We start from the raw sequence: 21,683 nt of genomic DNA on the forward strand, positions 1-21,683 counted from the left end.
ATTAATAAAATGAGATTGTGAGATAAAGAGAAGCGACATATTTCTTCGAGGGCTCACTGGTCTAATTCGGTGACAATAATGATGCACTTGGGTGGAAAAATACGAGTCAAGAACTAAACTCTGCAATAAAGGAGCACAGATGACAGCATGAGAGGGAGTGCCGTAGGCTGGTATGTTCAGACCTTTTCTGTCTCAAAGATAAGATGGTGCTGCCCCATGGAGTTGGAAAGCTCAAACAGAAGCTCTACTTGTCAGAAATGACAGCTTTTAACCTCAGGAAAATATTTTATTAGAATCCATTCATAACATAGGTTTTTACAACTTGATCCTCTACCAACAAGTAGAAGAATCACCTGATATGCAGGTGGGTCACGGTTGTGGGTCCCAAACGTCCCTGTGAGAGTGGTCCTGTATTCTGAGGTACAGTTTGGAGATTTCCAAGCTACTTCAAGTAGAGAGAAGAGAGCCAAAAAAGTTTGGAGGGAGACTTGCGTCATTGAAATGCTAACCTCCTAGTATTTTCCTTAGAATTTTTCTCTAACTTCCTTGTAGATTGACAGGCAAACCAATCCAAGGTGATTTTGTGGGACCCACCACCAACTCTGCATTACATATTTGTAAGGGAGGAGAGATGAGAAATCCACAAATTCCTAAAGTAAAGCAATTACATATCCTCTCTGTTTTCACATACTCTTGGCTTCTTGGAAGTGACAAATTATTTGAGAGAAATAAACAATAGTCTTATCCCATGTCCCATGCCATCTTTCCTCCCTAGACAGCTTAGTTCTTCCTTTATCCTGAAACTTCCCTTTTGTTTCTGGATTACCTGTACAGTATTTTTCCAGGTTCAGGTCAAAGTCACAAACATTCTTAGATCATATTATGGATGGATATGCTAATGTGCAAACTTCATCAAGATAATTATCCTATTCCTTTGGATGTGAGCAGTAAACAGTGAATAAAGCATAAAAAAGGAAGAGAAGGAGGAGAAGGAAGAGGAGGGAGATTAGAAAGAAAATGAAAAGAAGGATGACTGACTCACTCATGGTAGGCAAGTTGCCTCACTGAGAAGAGCAAGCATAGAGATGCAGAAGATTAAACTCCCTCCTCCAAAAAAGGGAAGTAAGGTTGTGTGATCATTAAGGTTGTGGGTCAACTTGGCTGGACCATGATTCTCAGTGGTTTGGCAGCTTCCCTGTAGTTTGGCAGTTGTATGATGATGTGATCACTTCCACGATGAGATTTGATATGTGATCACCTCCATGATGGGATCTGCCGTGAGTAGACAATCAGATGAAAAAGGATTTCCTTGAGGATGTGGCCTGCATTCGGTATAGGTGGACTCTTTGGCAAGGATCTTAAGCTTTTGCTTGCTCTGGATCCTGCAGCTGGCTTCTGTTCCTCTGACCTCTGGTTCTTCGGACTTGAGCTAGCAGCTTACCTGCCATCTTGCCTACTGGTCTTGGGATTTGTCAGTCTTCAAAGCCTGTGAGCAAGAGCCCTGCTGTCTGGCCTACCAATCTTGGCTGTGCCAGCCCATGGCTGTGTGAATCAGAAGAAGTCTCTACCCTAACCCATAGACTTTGGACATTCCAGCCTCTACAACCACAGAAGCCATTTCCTTGATGTAACTACCTCTCTCCATATATATTTTTATATGCTTGACTGGTCTTGCTTCTCTAGAGAAGCCAGCCTAAGCAGGTTGCTACACTTAATATGAACTGGTAATATGATGACACACTGTGATTTATATATACATACCTGCTTACATACATACATATATATATACTCTTTTACCACTAAAAAAGTCTATGCAAAGAGATACACTCAAAAACCCTATAAATTAACATGAATTTTTAAAAAGTTCAAGGAATCCATAAAAAGACAGCAAAAAAAGAAATAAAGAGAGAGAACATACAAACAGAAAACAAAAAATAAAATGCCAAACCTAAGCTCTGGAATAATCAACAATTGCATTGAATGTAAATGCTCTAAATATGCCAATTAAAGTACAGAAACTGGGAAGTGGATTGTAACATATGACTATAGGCCGTCCCCGACATTATGAAACAGATCTCTTCCTGACAGGGTCTTTAAGTTGAATTTGTAAATAAGTCAAAACAGGTGCATATGGTTCTTATTTAGCCTTCCTTTAGGTCAAAAAAGGCTGGAAGTCTTCTCAGTGATTTAAAAGCTGTGCATGCATCATGTAAAAGTGATTGTCATGAAGAATCTGTTGGAGTAGGGTTAGTTCAATCATTTCAAAGTGCAGGTGAATTATTGGTTTTGCCCATTTTGTAATGTTAATATATACTGTTCATTGTGGAACATTCCTTGGACTTGAACAGATATGGCTGTGGCAGCATGCATGTCTATTTTTTTATCTGACTATTCTCTAATATTCCTTTGACTTGGATAGACACGGCTCTAGCAGCATACTTGTCCATTTCCTACTTTTGAATCTTTGAAGATATGTCAAATAAAACTTTATTTTTGCTTTACTAAATTTTGTGGTGTTTTTACCCTAAAACAAAACTCACCCATACTTTTACAATGGATTTCTATACTGCTTACATCTAGTTCTTGGAAGAGTGAAGAATCCAGAAAACCAAGGTTCCCATACAACTAAAGTCCTTTACAAGAGTCCAACAGAAATAAAGCAGTGACTTAGGAAACAAGAATGCATACAGCAGGCACAAAGAAGAAAGTGGGTAGTGGCACAATTTCCTCCAGGGAGGAAGACAAATGGTCTGTTAGCCACAAAGCAGTCTTTTTCAGATCACAAGCCTGCCTAATGCCAAAAAGAGAATAGTCATAACTCACTTATGTTATAGGTTTAACAACTTGGTCCTAGACCAGAAGATTGGCCTAATCATGATGTGGCACGTGGAGAGGCAGCAGGATCCAGACTGCCAAGTCTTTCTGTGAGGACAGAGATAAAGATTACAGTCTCTGTTTTGGAACTTGCAGTCTTTTTAGCTTGGATTTCGAATTGAGGACCACTACTCTGTCTTACTTATCTAGTGCTGCTGTAACAGAAATACCACAAGTGAACACCATTAATAAGTTTGAAGGAAACCCTGGTGGCCTAGTGTTTAAATGCTACAGCTGCTAACCCAAGGGTCGGCAGTTCAAATCCTTTCCAGGCACTCCTTGGAAACTCTATGGAGCAGTTCTACTCTATCCTATAGGGTCGCTATGAGTCAGACAGCACTGTGTTTTGGTTATAAGTTTGAATTCAGGACACTAGCTCTAGAGGATGGCTTCCTCTCTGTGTCAGCTCTGGGGAAAGTTCCTTTTCTCTTCAGCTTTTGTTCCCTGGTTCCTTGGAGATCTCCATGTGGCATGGCATCTATCTTAAGCCATCTCTGCTTCCTTAATTGCTCCGTTTATATCTTGTAAATGATTGACTCCAGATATACCCAACACTAATCCCGCCTCATGAACGTAACAAAGTCTACCCATTTCAAAATGTGATTGTAACCACAGGCATAGAGGTCAGGATTTACCATACTTGTTTGGTGGGACACAATTCAATGTGTAACAGACACCCAAATAGCTTGACTGAACTTCAGGTATTTTGACTAGAGAGCGTCACTTTGCTTCCATTGTTAATTCATCCAGAAAAAATAAGGGATGTTTTGTGTGACCTCCAAAGCCACCTAATCTATTGGGGGTCTTGAAAAGATGAGAAAATCTTCATGTAAGGCAAATAGAGCAACCGCTTGGGAATAGACAACAGACACCTCTCCTCAGCACACACCTGGCCCTTAGCATTTCCTTCTCAAATGTACACAGCAGTGCTTCTGAAGTTTTGGCATCTGTATCACATGGAGGGTTTGAACCACAGATTCAGTGGATCTAGGTCTGGGCCTTGAATTTGGAATTCTGCTCACAGCACCCTAATTTCTCCCCATTCCTTGTTCCCCTCTGCAGTACTGACTGTGGCAAACATCCTACTGTTTGCTTAAAGGCCCTAGAGAGAACATGTAGATAACAGAAAAAAAAGCAAATACATGGAATGACCACATTGTCTCTGTCCATAAAATACATCCTAAAACATAAATATTTGACCTCGGGAGCACTACCAACATGTGGCCAGTTAAAGTTACAAGCCAGACAACCTCTCTCCTGAGTAACTCCTGTGTATTTTTGTGTTGGAGGAGAAAATCGAGAAGTGAGGTCATCCCAGCTTGAAAAAGGGTCAGATTGGAGGGCTGGGAACAAACGTCTGTTTCTGTCTTCCCACAGACTTTTGATTCAAGGAAATACAAACAGTGTTAGAGGTAGTTTTGAAACCATTAAGCATTAGAAATCTTCAAAGGTACAACCAGTGGACCAGAAATTCCTAGAAGTTTCATGGTCATACAAAGCAGATGTGATCAGATTGACTGTGAAGGAAGAGAGGCTGCCTATCTTCTTTATAAAGGAAGCATACAACATACCTTTGATCTAAAACAAAAACAAATTCCCTGCCATGGATTTGATTCCTACGCATAAGGACCCTGTAGCACAGAGTAGAACTGCCCTGTAGGGTTTCCAAGGAGTGCTGGTGGACTCTAACTGCTGTTTTTTCATTCCCAGATGTAGCTCTTAACCTCTACCCCACCACCTCTGACCCAGTCACCTTTTATTTGTAGTAGTCCCCCACTAATAATGGTGTCCCAAGTCAATTCTTAATTCGAATGTCTCTTTTTTTTAGTTTATATTACTATTTCAATTTATTGCTAATATTTCTATGAATTCAATCTTTATTTATTTTGTGAAGTTAGCATGAGAATGATAACATAAGCAACGTTGTATGTAGGACATATTACTAACGATCAGATGTAGAAAAAAGGGCGATGGTAAATGCAGATTACTGTAACTTAAACAAGGCCTAAGTTGTAAATACCTGGATCTATATTCCATTTTGAGAGAAAAACCTTTCCCTGCTCATTCACGTCTATCTACCTCTTTTTGATGTTAACTGATGTTTCCAGTGGATGTTTTACTTAAAGACTTAAAATAAAGAGGAAAAAGTAGTGAGTGAGGAGATACAGGAAAATTGATATTACGGACTATCAATTGGGAATGCTTTGATTCTGCCCATTTCTTCTACTTTCGTTTTAGGAAGGCTTCTAATTTCCGTAGTCTTCGGATTCTGCTTTCAAATGTTTAGCTTTGAAATTGGAAGAAAATTTAACAACATTCAAAAAGGCATCAACTACCAGCTGAAACCACTGAAAACAATTACATAGAATTAATAAACTGTGCTATAATCAAAAGTGATGTGTTTCTTCAATGGCGCTCTTCTCTAAGCCACAAATGATAATGATGCTTTTGGATGGAGAAATACAAGCCAAGAAGTAAACTCTTCAATAAAGATGTGCAGATGACAGCATGAAGAGAGGGAGCTCCGGAGGTTGGTATGTTCAGGCCTTTCCTGTCTCAAAGATAAGATGGCATTCCTCCAAGGAGAAAGGTCTGGAATCTCAAACAAGAGCTCCTCTTGTCAGAAGTGCCTGTTTTTAACACCAGCTAAATATTTTATCAGAATTCATTCATAGCATAGATTTTAACAACTTGATCCTCTATCATCTGATACGGAGGTGGAACAAGGTAGTGGGTCCCAAACCTCCCTTGGTGAGTATTCCAGTGGTCTGATGTGCAATTTGGTGATTTCCAAACTACTTCATGTGAGGAGAGGAGAACCAAAATACCTTGGAAGGGCACTTCTCTTATTGAAATGCTAACTCTTCAGGTATTTTGCTTAAAAGTTAGCTCTTTTTGTGTTGATTCACAAATGACTCCAAGCAATTTTGTGTGACCCACCCCCAACTATGCCTTATATATTCATAGGGTGGGAGAGAAGAGAAATCCACAAATTCCTAAAGTACAGCAATTATAACTTCTCTCAGTTTTCACATAGCCTTGGTTTCTTGGAAGCGTGGAGTTTTTCTGGGAAATAAACAACACTCTTTTCCCAGAAGACATACTCTGGCTTTGCTCCTCATAGAGGTTAGTCTCTTCACACCAAAACTTCCCCATTTGTTCCCAGATTCCCTGTACAGTATTTACTCAAATTTTAGATCAAGACTAATGACCTATCTTGGATCATACTCGAGATGGTGTGTCCTAATGTACATTAATTCATCAAGATGATTATCCTCTTCCTTTGGATGTGGCAGCAAACAATGAATAAAGACAGGAAGAAGGAAGAGAAGAAAGAAAAGGAAGAGGAAGAGGAGAAAAAAACTGAGAAGGAGTGGCTTACATTGGTAGATAAATTGCATAATTAAGAAAGGTAAGCACAGAGATTTAGAAGATTAAACCCAGGCTCCTTTACATCCCCATTATTATGGTATGTGTTCATAGGTCTTCAAATTCTCTCCAACTCTTTTCTCCTGTTTCCCAAGGCTGCAAGAAAGATATACAAGACAATGCAGAGGGATATGAAGAAGAGTAGCATTCGTGTTGCTTCCAGAAAAATAAGTGCGGGTGGGGAATAAGAAGCAAAGGGACAAATCACCACATTTGGCAAGTAATGAAGTCCTTCACATCTAGTCGTATGATCAGAAACCCAGCAGTGCTTTCTGTAGGGGTCGCCTCTCTTGTTGTTAAAATCTAAACAGATACAAGGCAAAGAGAGAGGGAAGAGAAATGATCCAATTGATGACAGCACCTCTTTCTAACAAAGTATTCTTGGCAACAAAGAGAATTTAAGAAAACTATCTGAACACATGAAATATGAAACCAATTAGCAACATGTAAACAAAAAACCAAATCTGTTGCCATCGAGTTGATTCTGACTCATACAGAACCTATAGGACACAGAAGAATGGACCCTACAGGGGAACCAAAGAATGGCTAGTGCGTTCCAACTGCAGTGCAGAAACCTAAAAGATATGCTCAGGACAACATACATAAGCTGGTCTGCTTAGCTCAGGAGGTACACCATCCAACTTTTAATCTGAGGGTCCTGGGTTCAAGTCCCTGTTCACGGGATTTTATTTAATCTTCATTATTTTTCTTACATAGAAGCCCTTCATTTTACCCTAAGTACTTCTCTTAGAAGTTCTGTTTCTTCACTCCTCTCTTTTTGGTCTTTGCTCTACAGGAATCTGAAGAAAACCAGAACGGGAAAAGAAATAATAGCCATTTGTAACTGTGTGTTTAGGTCTTTAATTCAGATCTGTAGATAAACATCAGCTTGAGACCAGAAGAACTAGATGGTGCCTGGCTACAACCGATGACTGCCATGACAGGGAATACAACAGAGAATCCCTGAAGGAGCAGGAGAGAAGTGGGATGCAGACCTCAAATTCTCCTAAAAAGACCAGACTTAATGGTCTGACTGAGACTAGAAGGACCCCAGAGGTCATGGTCCCCAGGCCTTCTGTTAGCCCAACACAGGAACCATTCCCAAAGCCAACTCTTCAGACAGGGATCAGACTGGAGTGTAAGACAGAAAATGATACTGGTGAGGAGAGAGGTTCTTGGATCAAGTAGACACATGAAACTATGTGGGAATCTTCCGTCTGGAGGGGAGATGAGAAGGCAGAGGGGGAGTGAAGCTGGCTGAAAGGACACGGAAATACAGGGTAGAGAGAAAGAGTGTACTGTCTCATTAGGTGGAGAGCAATTGGAGTATATAAGAAGATATATATAAATTTTTGTATGAGAGACTGACTTAATTTGTAAAGTTTCACTTAAAGCAATATAAATTTTTTTTTTTTGTAGAAAAGTCAAACAAGTACATATGTTTCTTATTTAGCCTTCCTTTAGTGCAAGAAAAGGCTGTACATGCAGAATATAATGGTGATTGTGATGAACAATTTGTTGGAGTAGTGTTGGCTCCATAATTTCAAAGTAGGGGCAAGTTTACCTAACATTAAAGGGCAAAAGGAGTTGTCTTGAAGTCAGAATTTTGTGACCTGTGGAGTGCCAGTATAAGGTGTCTACAAGGAACTCATTTCATATATGTAACTATACAGTTAGTTAGAATCAAAGAGAATTTTAAAAAAGATATATCATGCAAACATTAATCAAAAGAAAACACAAGTGGCTATATTTATATTAAATAATGAAAACTTCAGAATGAAAAATTAACAAGGACAGAGATAGACATCACTTAATGATAAAAAGGGTCATTCTTCTAAAAGGAACAGGAAGTCACCAACTTACAAGGGGGCTCCGTTCCAACGACTCCTTCCTAAGAGGGTTCTGCTGTAAGTCGAATATTTCTTTTCTTCTTTTTAGTTTTCATTATTATTGCCTTTTATTATCAGTATCTTTATAAATCCAAGCTTTATTTGACTTGGGAAGTTGGAAAAATTACATACAATCTTATAGATATGGTGACAGTAACAAATTACATGCTGTATTACATATTGCTAATGGGGGGGGAAACAGTTGTGTGTTTCTTTGTAACATTAACATGAGATAATTTGGACTACCTGAATAGCAGTGTTAGATGTGTTATGCACGAAACAACAGAGGTGCAAACTAGGTGAAGAAAAAAACTGATTGAATAGAAAGATGTAGACAAATCCACAATTATCTTTGGAGTCTTCTAAATAATTCAAAAGCAAATAAACAGAAAATCAGCAAACATATACAAGGACTAAAAAAATCCATCAGCTGACAGACCTAATCAACATTTATATTAAAACTTCACCAAACAAGAGCAGAATACACATTCTTTTCAAGTCCCCATGGAACATGAATCAGGATAAAGCATATAGTCTGGGCCATCAAAGAAACCTTAACAAATTTAAAAGAATTGAATCATACAAAGTGGGTTCTCTGACCATAATGGAATCTAAAAATCAGTCACAGAAACATAAAACAAATTTTCCAAATTGGAAACTAAGCCACACGCTTTTATATAATCTGTAGGTCAAAGAGGAAGTCTCAAGGATATAAAAATAAAAATACAACATTTCAAAATTTGTGGGACACACTAAAGCAGTACTGAGAAAGAATTTTATAGCATACAGAAGAAAATTTAAGTGAACACAGAAGAGAAAAGCCTCATATCAATTATCTAAGCTATCACTTGAAGAACCTAAAAATAAAAAAAGAGGGGTACGGAAGAGCAAAATAAACTCAAATCAAGCAGAATGAAGGAAAGTGTAAAAATAAGAGCAGAAATAAATTAAATTCAAAGTAAACAAAATGGAGAAAATCAATGAAACAATAAGTAGGTTCTCTGAAAAGATGAATAAAATTAACAGACCTTGAGCAAGACTGCAAAAAAACAGAGCAACCAAAAAAAGAGGGGAAAACAAAGTGTCAGAACCAGGAATGAAACAGGAGATGTCATTATAGGCTCTACAGACAACAAAACAATAATAAAGAAATACTATAAACAATGCTACACGCTTGAATTTGACAACTTCCTTGAAACGGACCAATTGCTCAAAAAACTCAAACTGTCACTACTCACCCAATATGAATATGTATTTTCCATAGCACTATGTTAAGGATGGAAACCCTGGTGGTGTAGTGGTTAAGTGCCAGGGCTGCTAACCAAAAGGTTGGCAGTTCAAATCTGCCGGGCGCTTCTTGGAAACTCTAAGGGGCAGTTCTACCCTGTTCTATAGGGTTGCTATGAGTCGGAATCCACCCTGTGGCATTGGGTTTGGTTTTGGTTTTTTATGTTAAGGATATTTGATTTAGTAATCTTAAAACACCTCTGCCCAAAAAAGAATCACCAGGTCCAGAAAGATTAAGATAGTCCAACAAATGTTTAAAGAGTTAACACAAACTATGCACAATCATTTCCAAAAAATAGAAGAGGAGGAAATACTTCCTAGTTCATTGTATGAAGCCCCTATTACTGTCCCCACGTGAGCCTTTCAATTTTTCCTACCGTGTTCTTAAGGTGCCTGCAGCTAACAAGTGGATAACATGAAGAAGAGCTAACACATGAAATGACCACATTACCTCTGTTGATAAAATGCATCCTAAAACAAATAAATAATTGACCCCAGGAACACAACCAACCCGAGGCCAATCAGACTTGGAAGCCAGGCAGTCTCTCTCCTGACTATCTGCTGTGGTTATTTTCGAGGGAGAAGAAAACTGAGAAGTAATGACATCCCAGATGGGAGTGCTGGGAGCAAACATCAAATTCTGTGTCTTCCTAAAGACGCTTTGACTCAACAGGAATAAGTACAGAATTAGAGACATTTTTGAATCCACAACACATTAGAAAGTTACCAGCAGTGGACTGGAAATTCCTAGAACTTTACTGGACATACAAAGCAGATGTGATAAGATTGACCGTGAAGGAAAAGAGTCAGCTGCTGTTCTTTACAAAGGAAGTATTCTCTATACCTGTGACCCATTCACCTTTTATTTGTAGTAGTCCCCACTAAGGCCAGTGTCCCAAGTCAATTCTTAGGTTACTCGAGTGTCTTTTATTTATTTATTTTAGTTTTCATTATTATTGCCTTTTATTGTCAATACTTTTATAAATTCGTTCTTTATTTATTTTGCATGGTTGGCATGAGAACAATAACATAACCAAGATTGTATGCAGAACATACTACTAATGACAAGATGTATAGCCAAAAAAAAATGAGAGTCTTAAGTGTGGTTCATTGTAACTCAAATATGGCCTAGGTCGGAAAGTACCTGTATCTATCTTCCGTTTTGACAGAAAAACCTTTCCTTTCTTCTTCATATGGGCCTACCTCCATTTGATGTTAACTGAGGTTTCCAGTACATGTTTTATTTAAAGATTTAAAATAAGGAGGAAAATAGAGTGAGTGAGGAAATCCAGGAAAATTAATATTACGGAATATCAATTGCGAATGTGTTAGTTCTAGCTATTTCTTCTCCTTTCGTATTAGGAAAGCTTCTAATTCCCTGACAGTCTTCGTTACCTTGCCCAGAGTTCAAGCTGCTCGCTCATCTAAAAAGATTCGGGACTTACAGCCGTCCATCCCTCATTTTTAGATCGAGCGCTGGTACAGAAATCGGTGGGCATTAAGACGGGCTTCTCTGCCTTTGCTCCATCCTTTGGCCCAGAAAATACAATGCACTAAAGAAAACTGTAGGTGGGACCCTTCCCCCATCCCTTTTTCTGCCTTTCTGTCTCTTTAATAATACGACAAATGGGAGCCAAGGCGAACCCCCTGTTAGTGTGCAGGCTTTTGTGTCGGGTGTTTCCAGTGATTCCGTTGGGATCCGGTTCTTCATTTCTCTCCTTTATTAACGTCTTTCTTCCGTTGTCACAGTCTCCTTAGGGGATGTAGGGGCTCACAGCATGTGAATGCAAGAGCATTCAAAGAAATCCACCGGGTTATGTTTTTACTTTCTATGTGTGCAGAAATAGTATGGAAAATATTAGAACTACATCTGTATTCCTTCAGGGGGAAAAATAAAAATAAAACGGTTGCTGTTGAGTGGATTCCGAAGCATAGTGACACGATAGGACACGATAGAACGGCTCTATAGTATTTCCTAGAATCTGCCAGTGGCCACTTGGTTGGTAGCCGAGTTCTCAGATAGTGGACTACCCGAGGGCTCCATTCTTTAAAGAATGACTTTAAACAGTGTTGAAACAGAGGAAAACTCCGGAGGTGCTGGGGATCGATCCCTAAACCTCTAACATACAAAGCATGCCGTCTACCACTGAGCTACGCCCTCCTTCCGGACTTGTTTTTGCTTAACTTTATTTACAGTTAGTTTTATTAGAATCCTAAAGCCCTGGAATGCAACTGTTATATAAAACAGGGATGATAATAATTATGCAAAGGTCAACAGAACTGCCAAAACCTGGGATTGAACCAGGGACCTTTAGATCTTCAGTCTAACGCTCTCCCAACTGAACTATTTCCTCAGCCGAGTGGGGGGAGGAGGGTGGGGGGTGCCGTTTTAGTTATACGTTAAAGTATTGTTTACAGGACTCGTACGTTTATAAATTCAAATCTCATGCAATATTACCTACTCACAAATCTGAAATTCTATGAGGTCTGTTGCCGTCCATGTCTGAAAAGCGTGATCCAATTTTTGAGGACTGCGCATAGGTTGGTAAAGGAGGAGTGGGAGGAATGGCAGGTAAAACAGGAAGAGGCGTCTCTGCTTGGTAACCTCAGGCTGTCCCATGATCCAAACACTACTCAGAAAACTAAGGAAATTCCAAAAGAAGTGATCCAGGCTGTTCTTTCTCTCCTCTTTCAGTCCTTCCTTTTCTGTCCTATTCTCTAGTAACATGGAATGGGGAACAGAGGATTACTGAGCACGTTAGTGTGGTGAAGGGCTTCTTGCTTTGGAGTAGAAATGGGGAAACATTTAAAGGGAATCCATCAAACAATGTGTTTATTTTCATATGAATACGCAAAAAGTGTTTTCAAAAGGAGAAAGAGTGGGAATTCTAAAAAGCAGATGAGCTGCATGATAAAACGACTTTCGTTGGAGGTTTTCAAACACCGTGTTGTAGAAAACATCCCACACCACACACATACACCTAGTTGAATTAAAATCCCAAGAGTATCGGTAAGAACATTTCTTACAATCGCCTACAGAATTCCAGTTTCTTGTCTTTAGAGCTTTAAATGAAGTCGTAAGGTGGTCATTTCACACCACATCAGATTCCTGAGGGAGATACAGCCAAAGGGCTATGTGTGGGGGTGAGGAGAGGGAGAGGAGAGAAAGATAAGAATAGATAGATGCATCTGGATTATTTATGTTTGCCATTGGAGGTCAATTCAAGAGGCTTCTACTGCTTGCCAAACCAGAAACAAGGCACCAAGAAGGGACTCAAACTTTCAATCTTCTTATCCAGAATCGGAGGCATTGTCCATTAGGCCGCTGGTGACATTCAGCAGGTCACTTTTTATCTCTGTGCCTCATATTCTCCGTCAGGAAAATGGAGATCATAGTAACAGTACCTATTATTGAGGCAGTTTAGAGAACTGAATGACAGGAAATGTAAGGACAGTGCATGGCACATCACAAATTTCCAATAAATTTTAGACGAGAACTGTGTAGAAATCTTCTAGGAAATGTATAACGTAGTGGAAAACAATCTCGTATCTTGGCAAATACAATGATTTGAACCATGCCAGGCGCAGGGTAGCGTGGCCGAGCGGTCCAAGGCGCTGGATTAAGGCTCCAGTCTCTACGGAGGCGTGGGTTCGAATCCCACCGCTGCCAATTCTATTGTAAATTGAATCCATCAGTGAACGAAATTATCAAAAACCTAAGTCGGAATCGACTCGATGGCACTGGGTTTTTGTTTTGTTTTGTTTTGTTTTTTAATTTGTTGTGATGCAGTGGCTTCTGACTGATAGCAAGCCTATATACCCCAGTGCGAAACTGCCCTGTAATGTTTCCAACGACCAGCTGGTGAATTTGACCTTTTGGTTGGCACCTGAGCTGTCAACAACGGCGCTGTTGGAGAATATAAGCAACGCATTTATCTCCCTCATAGTAGGTCAAGATCAATTACGGTCTTTTAAAGAAAATGAGACTATTGTCTTTTCTGATTATTCTTTATATCTAAGAACAGTATTTCGTGTCCAAGGGGTAAACCTTCATGGTTTTTAAAATGTTTATATTGAAACAAATATAACTCATATATTTACAAATTACAAACACCTAAGACTTTATACACAGTGAAAATCTTCCCTTTCACCACCTCACCTCCTCATTCCATCTGCACCGGATTCTGCCTGTTCAGGCAACTCTATTAGTCTGGGGTTACCTGCAAGGAATATTATTCGCGTAAGCAAGCCAGTACGCAGTTCCCATGGAGTCAACTCTGACTCATGGAGACTCCACTTGTACCAGAGTTGAACTGCGTTTCATAGGGTTTTCTTTTTCTTTTACGGAGTTCTTTTCAAAAGCTCTGGGCTTGGAATAGCTAGGTCGGAAGTTTCTAGTTTAAAATACCAATGAATACGAAGTTCTGCCAACTGTGAAAATTTTAATTACACAGTCAGAGTCTCTGAAAAAGCCCCCTCCCCACCCCCATAATAAAGCAAGCAGGGCCTGTGGGCTGGGTTTCAGTTTCTCCTTCATTTCCTCTACTGGAAGCCTCTGGGGCAATGTGGCTCTCCCCCCTTAGCCTGGAGAACCCGGGTGGTCCTTCCCCTCTTGTTTTCTTGCTTAATCTGAAAATGGAATCATGTGATATAGCACTTCTTTTCAGTCTAAACCCGTTGGCAAAAAACAAAGTCCGTTTCAATGCCAGATTCGTTTCATTACCTAATGCTAAGTCAAATGAACAACTCGTCTCACTTTCCAATGTTGTGTATAGCAGAATCATTGGACATGGTGTTTGGAAGCACTACTCCATAGGGATTTTGATGGCTGATATTTTGGAAGTACATTACCAGGCTTTTCTTCTGAGGTGCCTATGGGTGGACTCCAACTTCCATTCTTTCAGTTAATAGCCCCAGCCAATTAAGTTTGCTCCACTCAGGGACAAATCAGCCAGTAAAAAAAATAGGAACCTATTATTTTTTCCACATTTCACGCTTTTCAAACCTACTCTATTGCACATTACATATTAAGGAAACTAATATTTCCCTATTATGTAGTAGGGAAATTACAAATATTTTCTCTAGAATTTATTCTTTTTTTTTTTTTTTGGTCTTATGCATTTTTGTTTGGGTTTTTGGTTGTTATTATTTAATTTTGTCTCGTCTTGTTTTTTTAAGAGAATGGAGGTGTATTCAGGCAAATTTTTTTCAATGTACTGAATTATGTCAAGCTTTCATTATTTCTAAGTTTTGTGTAAAAATTGGTTTTCTACCCAAAGTTATGCAAACTTTCCAGTATTTATATTTGGTTTTGTTTTTCATTTTTACCTTTTAATTTTATATATATTTCTACTTTATTTAAGTATCATAGATAACATACTGATATAAACTTTATATTCCTTGATGACTACCCAGTTAGCCCAAAATCATTTATCTGAACTTTCCATTTTGCTACACCAATTACAGGTGGAACTTAAATAGCAATTTCTTTTACAAATTCTGGTGGCTCCATTGGACCAGGTAAGATCCAGGTGGACTAATAACAATGGCTTGTTTATTCTTTGTTAATATCTGAAAGTGTCATTAACCCAAGGAATCCCCTTGACTGCATCTGGTTTGGACTTTTCTGTTTGTTGGTTTGTGTTATGTCTACACAAAGGTCTCTTGGTGACAAAAACAGTTTGCACTCAACTAGTAACCTAAAGGTTAATGGCTGAACCCACACAGTGGCACTGCAGAAGAAAGGCCTGAGAATCTAACTCTATGAAGGTTAAATCAAAAAAAAAAAAAAACCCTGGGGAACAGTTCTACTCGGTAACACACGGGGTCACCATAAGTCAGTGTCAATCTAATAGAGTGTAATGGGTTTGTTATTATTGTTATTGTCATTAATGTATTAACACAAAGTGGTGGCAATAGTGTGGGGGACCAGACCATTGTGGCATGCTGGTGAGAATGTATATTAGGCAAAATCCATCAGAATTGGCATTGTACATCATGTAGATTGCTCCAGCAATTCCATGCCTAGGAAGTACTAACACCCACTTGGCATGTCAGATACAGAATATTACTTACTGCAGCATGTTTCTATGGGCAAAATATATATTATGACATATCCATAAAATGAATTCTATGCTATCAAGCAAAGAAACAGCTTTTTCTGTATTGATTTGGAAATTACTATAACGTATCTGAAATGGAAAACCCAAAATGCCCTAGAAGGGTTTGCAATTTCCTTATTTGTATAAAAAAAAGATGGAGGAAATAATACCCCCGAGAGACTAAGTTTGCTGTACAAGGAGGCACTGGGGGACTGAGAGGGTTGGGGGAGAGTCAGCCATGAGATTTTCACATTTTTTACAGCGGCGACGAATTTGATCTTTTGTTGGTCAAGCAGGGACGCTGGAAAGCTGAGTTCGCCTCCTTTGCTGTCTCTTTATGATACCCGGATATCACAAAGCCCAAAGACAGGCAATAAATAAATAAATAAGTTCCAGGAGAGAAAAAAAATTCATCTTCAGAAAATTATTAAAAATCGCACGGCTGACAAGGCGCCCGGACGGTAACCAGGCTGAGGTGAAGCCCCTTGTCAGCTGCGTCTGCGGGTTGGGTGTGGGCAGCGGGAAGTTATTCTTTACTTCCGCAACCAGTGAACAGAGGAGCTCCTGCCTCACCAACCTGGAAATCCAGTCACGGTTGTGTGTGAGTGTGTGTGTTGTGTGTAAATATACGGGTTTGTGAGAGAATTTCCTTGTTGGCAGCAGATATTCCAGTTTTTGATGCAAGTGTGGACCGTCTTATTTCCCAGATCTGAGAGCCTGCGTCAGTTTGCAATTGACGCGTGCCTTGGCGTCTTCCCCATGACCCGAGAAGACCCAACTTGCCAGGTCTTATCCCACTAACGCAACCTGGGAGAGGTCCCTGGATCTCCCCTCCCCTGTCGGCCTCCCCTACTCATCCCCTCAGGTGTTTCAGCCCCCGCGTGTCCTAAGGGCCTGGGGCCTTGTAGCCTCATTTCGACTTCCACCGCCCTTCTACAATCGCACGCGTGACCTTCTGAGGTCAGGTTCTCTGCTATCCGACCCGGCCTTCTGAGCATCCGGGTGGTAGGGAATGCAACAGGGGACCGGAGCAGGGGTCACTGCAGTGTGCAAGGGCCGGGTTAGAGACCAGAAGACTTCACTTGCTTTGCCAGTGAATGACCTACTGCACTTCAAACTAGCCTTAGGTGAGTAGAAGGCACTGTGGGCTTGCTGGAGCCATAGGCGTCTTCACTGTAGGAGGACTGTACCTGCATCCAGGAACTCAGTGTGGCCAGCAGACCCCGCTTTTCCTCTCCCTTCTCCCAAGAGGCTGTACACCTCTGGTTTTCTGATTAGAGTCATTACAGCCCTCGATTTTGGCATTGTAGGATTTAAGGGAGCTATGGTTTTTTATGGTTTTGGGGGAGATTCAATAGCTAAATTCCACCCTCCCAGCCTTGTCTTCTCTTCAGTCTGGTCCCCTCCAAATCACTGCTTGCTCTGAGTGGGAGTGACCATCACTTGGCAGTCTGAGTCTCACTGGGATTCCTTTGTTAGAGACCCTCACTTAGGGCATCCTAACGAAGAATCTAAATTACAAAATATGAGGCGTAACAACAGAGAAGTTTGTTTTTCCAAACTTATATCCAGTCTGGAATAACTGGGCTGCCTCGACTTTTACTGAGGGTTATCTTTGGACTAATTGAATGATTGGCTCTGACACTCAAGCAGATCAAAACTTTTCCTGCTGTATTACTTCTACAGCACATGTGAGTAAGCAAAACTTCTTCCTGCTTTTGCCCAAATTCTCAATGTAAATAGATATGGATCGTGTAGATTTTGCAGCAAGAATATTTCATCTAATTAGACAGGACAAAAATAGTACTAAGCCATGCATTTCTGTGAGCTCTATGTCTTAGCCATTTAGAAGTCTTGTCATGTGAATAAGAGATCCTGGGTTCCATTTCTAATAAGACCTTGGTGTTTTCCTCTCCATGGAAAACCAATCTCGCCTCTATCCCCCTCACCCCTAAATTCTCTACCTTACTTATTGTACTGTATGTTCAGATTCTATTAATCAAAAGCAGTTGTGGCTGCAGAATTCTCACTCCGAAAAGAAAAGTGATATGCCCTAAGTAACTTTTCATGTAAGTTTTACATTAAATTATGCCAGTTCCTGTTCTCCAACATATGTTCATTGAGCTTCTACTATGTGATATGCACAGATTCAAAAGTTACACAGCTGTAGCTAGCAATATATTATTTGCATTTACCCTCACATCTGCAAGACTTTTGTTAACAATCACAGCTAAACATACACGGGTAAAAATGCAAAATAAAATATGACCATGGCTAATCTTTTTAAATATTATAATACAAGAAGTCTAAAAATATATCACATGTCCATTAATTGGAAACTGTTTGAATAATCTATGGTATATACATACAGCTGTGTTCTGGATTTATTTGTGTCCCCCTCAAAAAGATATGTTGAAGCCCTAACTCCCAGTATCTACGAATGTGATCTTGTTTGGAAATAGGTTCTTTGAACATGTGATCAGCTAACGTGACATGACGTCATATTGGATTAGTGTGGGTCCTGATCCCATCTGAGTGGTATCCTTATAAAAGAGGGGAAAAGACAGAGACACACACAGAGGAAAGATGGCCACAGAGTTCTGCTGCATGTGTAAACCAAGGGACACATGGGTTTACCAGGACCTGGAAGAAACAAAAAAGGATCTTCCCCTAGAGCCTTCATAAAAACATAAGCCTGCTGTCGCAGTTGTTGAGCACTCAGATGCTAACCAGATGGTCAGTGGTTGGAACCCACTAGCCACGGTGGGGAGAAAGATGTGGCAGTCTGCTTCCATAAAGATTAAACCCCCCCCATTGGGCTCTAGTGGATTCTGACTCACAGTAACCCTGTAAGAGAGAGTGGGACTGTCCCCACAGGGTTTTCAAGGCTGTGAGTATTTATGGAAGCAAACTGCCACATCTTTCTCTAGCTGAGCTGCTGGTGTGTTCCATCAAGGTGCCAAACTCTTAAACACTGTGCCACCAAGGTTCTCTCTGTAAAGATTATAGCCTTGGAAACATTATGGGGCAGTTCTACTCTGTCCTATAGGGTCATTATGAGTCAACTATGAGTCAGAATCAACTTGATGGCGATGAGTTTTTTGACACCCTGTGTTTGAACTACTAGCCTTCAGAATTGTAAAGCCAGGAGCAGAAAGATAGTAAAAGGCAATATAATAACACTAGTGATCCTCCTACACAAAGACGTAAGGGTTGTACATGCTATAGGGCGGATATCAGTGGCACCAAAGCCTGAGAGTAATAGCCTGAGAACATTATAAAAATACGGATTCCTGGGTCCACTTCCCAGTTCGTGACTGGTTTGAAACAAGGTGGGACATAAATTTATACAGTTTAGAATTATCTCCAGGTAATTCTTACCATCAGGTAGGTTTGGGAACCACAGGCCTAAAAATTGAATGGGAAATAAGAAACCTGGGGAAACTTCACCCCAGAAGAGGGGCAGTAGACACAAAGAAAGTGGGAATGGGAAGATGGGTGGGATGGGCAGAGTGATGTGTCCAGTGATGAAGAAAGGGAGGCTGAAGATGCTGGGAAGGAACATAGATGGCTGCTGCACAGAAAAGAAAAAAGAAGTAGGTGGAAGAAGGCTTGTACCTGGATCCCTGTGGATGCAAAGGATTCTAAACCATCACGGAGACAGATGTTCCTGAGTTCTCCCTCTCTTGTGCTTCCTTTAAGTTCACAAGTAATGAGAAGGCTCTCTTTAAGGAAGTGGGCTGAGATCATTTATTCTGCAGGAAACTCCAGCTCCTTACATTGGAAACTCTGGCTATGAGGGTTCAGAGCTGGTCTTGCAGCCACAGGTTAGACAAACTGCACAGTTTGGAGGGCACGCAAGAGGTAGTTTTTGTTTTCAGTGCAGAAGAACCGATCCTAGGGGCTTCTGAGAGAACCAAAAGAAATTCCATTGGTGATGGTAGGGAGCAATGTTGAATGTAGAAGGGGGATCTGCCTGAAGATTTTGCCTCGAGGTTCTCAAATATTAGTGCATTTTGCTTACAAAGCAAACCAAATAACAGAAAGAATATTAAAGAATAAAACCAAAAAAGCAAACCTGTTGCCCTCTAGTCGATTCTGACTCACAGCTACCATATAGGACAAAGTAGAACTGCCACATAAAGCTTCCAAGAAGTGCTTGATGGATGCAAACTGCTGACCTTTTGGTTAGCAGCCATAGCTCTTAACCACTAAGCCATCAGGGTTTTCACCAGGGAGTGGTTGACAGTAACTGTCAGGAAAAGTTGAATCCTTGAGCTAGGATAGCTCAGTGGGTGTGCAACAGATTCTGTGTGAGGGTCTAGATTTCCAGAGCAGGCTTAGGCTTAATAACTGCATCACCACCACACAGACACATGTATTTCTAACTTTTCCTTAGAAACCATTTGAAACCTAGCATTCGGCAAAGAAACTTATTCCATCACTTACAGTGGACTCTTCTAGTCCTCACATCTTTTTGTTGGCCACCACCTTACCAGTCCTAGAGCAAGACTGTGAGTCAGGAAAACCAGTGTCACTGTAATGTTGATAACAACTCTTTATACAGTACTTTTAGTGGTTTACTGAAGGTGACATAATGCAAGTTATTGACCAAATCTAGTATGATAACAATTAGTGGGTACATAGGTTTGCTCACTGTCTTCTTGAGACTTGGCCCATTTTTGGTTTTGAAAACTCTTTAATGTTAACTATTGATCTTTGAGGAGCCATGGTGGTGCACTGTTTAAGCGCTTTGTGGTGGAACCCACCTGCCATTCTGATGGAGAAAGATGGGGCAATTGGCTTCCATAAAGATTTTCAGCCTTAGAAACCCTATGGGGCAGTTCTACTCTGTCCTATAGGGTCACTATGAGTGGGAATGCACTGGACCACAACAGGTTTAATCTTAATGGAATCAACTCAACCTCAGTGGCAAAGGGTTTTGTCTGAGTTTTTGGTTTGTCCATTCACCTGTGACAGGAGACCCACCCCAAAGTCCACCCCTCCCCTCCAGCAACAACTGTACAACCAGCCACTGGAAGTCAATTCAAGAAGCTTCCACTTCTTGCCTAACAATAAACAAAGGACCAAATATGGACTGGAAACTTCAATCTTTTGGTCTGGAATCAGAAGCCTATACCTCGGGCCATGTGACCACTACACTAAAGAAGTATCCAGAACCTGAAAGTGAAACAGTTGCTACGGCGCATTCAGTTTCTGTTTTCAAATTTTTAACCTTGCAATTGGAAAGAAATTTAACAACCTTCAAAAAGGAAATCAAATATCACCTGAACGCTCTGAAAATAATTATTTAGAATTAATAAACTGTGAGACTGTGAGATGATCAGAAGTAACATATTTCTTCAAGGGCTCACTGGTCTAAGTCACCGGTAATAATGATGGGTGGGGTGGAGAAATACGAGTCAAGAACTAAACTCTGCAATAAAGGAGAACAGATGACAGCATGAGAGGGAGTGCCATAGGTTGGTATGTTCAGACCTTTTCTGTCTCAAAGATAAAATGGTGCTGCTCCAGGGAGAAAAGTTTGAAAGCTCAAACAGGAGCTTCCCTTGTCAGAAACACCAGCTTTTAACATCAGCAAAATATTTTATTATCATCCATTCATGACATCAGTTTTAACAAGTTGATCCTCTACCAACAAGTAGAAGAATCACCGGATATGCAGGTGGGCCAGGGTTGTGGGCCCTGATGTCTGAAGTGTAGTTTGGAGACTTCCAAGCTTCTTCAAGTAGGGAGAAGAGAGCCAAAATAGCTTGGAGGGATGCTTGTGTCATTGAAATGCTAACTTCCCAGGTATTTTGCTTTGAACTTTTCTATAACTTCCTTATGGTTTGACACACAAACCAATCCAAGATGATTTTGTGTGACCCACCACCAACTATGCTTTATATATTCTTAAGGTAGAAGAGATGAGAAATACACAGATTCCTGAAGTAAAGCAACTACGTACTCTCCCAGTTTTCACATAGTCTTGGTTTCTTGGGAGGGCTGAATTGTTTGGAAGTAATAAACAATAGTCTTATGCCATGCCCCATGCCATCTTTCCTCTCCAGAAAGCTTAGTCTTTTCTTCACCCCAAAAC

The 21,683-nt window shown here is 40.3% G+C and overlaps 2 non-coding genes across 2 annotated transcripts; one reads left to right on the forward strand and one right to left on the reverse strand.

Annotated features, from left to right (window-relative positions):
- Positions 1-11,760: 11,760 nt before the first annotated feature.
- TRNAF-GAA (transfer RNA phenylalanine (anticodon GAA)) lies at positions 11,761-11,836 on the reverse strand. Its single transcript has one exon. It is a non-coding gene; the product is annotated as a tRNA-Phe (tRNA).
- Positions 11,837-13,067: 1,231 nt separating this feature from the next.
- TRNAL-AAG (transfer RNA leucine (anticodon AAG)) lies at positions 13,068-13,149 on the forward strand. Its single transcript has one exon. It is a non-coding gene; the product is annotated as a tRNA-Leu (tRNA).
- Positions 13,150-21,683: the final 8,534 nt, after the last annotated feature.

Source organism: Elephas maximus, chromosome 1 (genome assembly GCF_024166365.1).
Source record: "Elephas maximus indicus isolate mEleMax1 chromosome 1, mEleMax1 primary haplotype, whole genome shotgun sequence".
In the NCBI taxonomy this organism is placed as follows: domain Eukaryota; kingdom Metazoa; phylum Chordata; class Mammalia; order Proboscidea; family Elephantidae; genus Elephas; species Elephas maximus.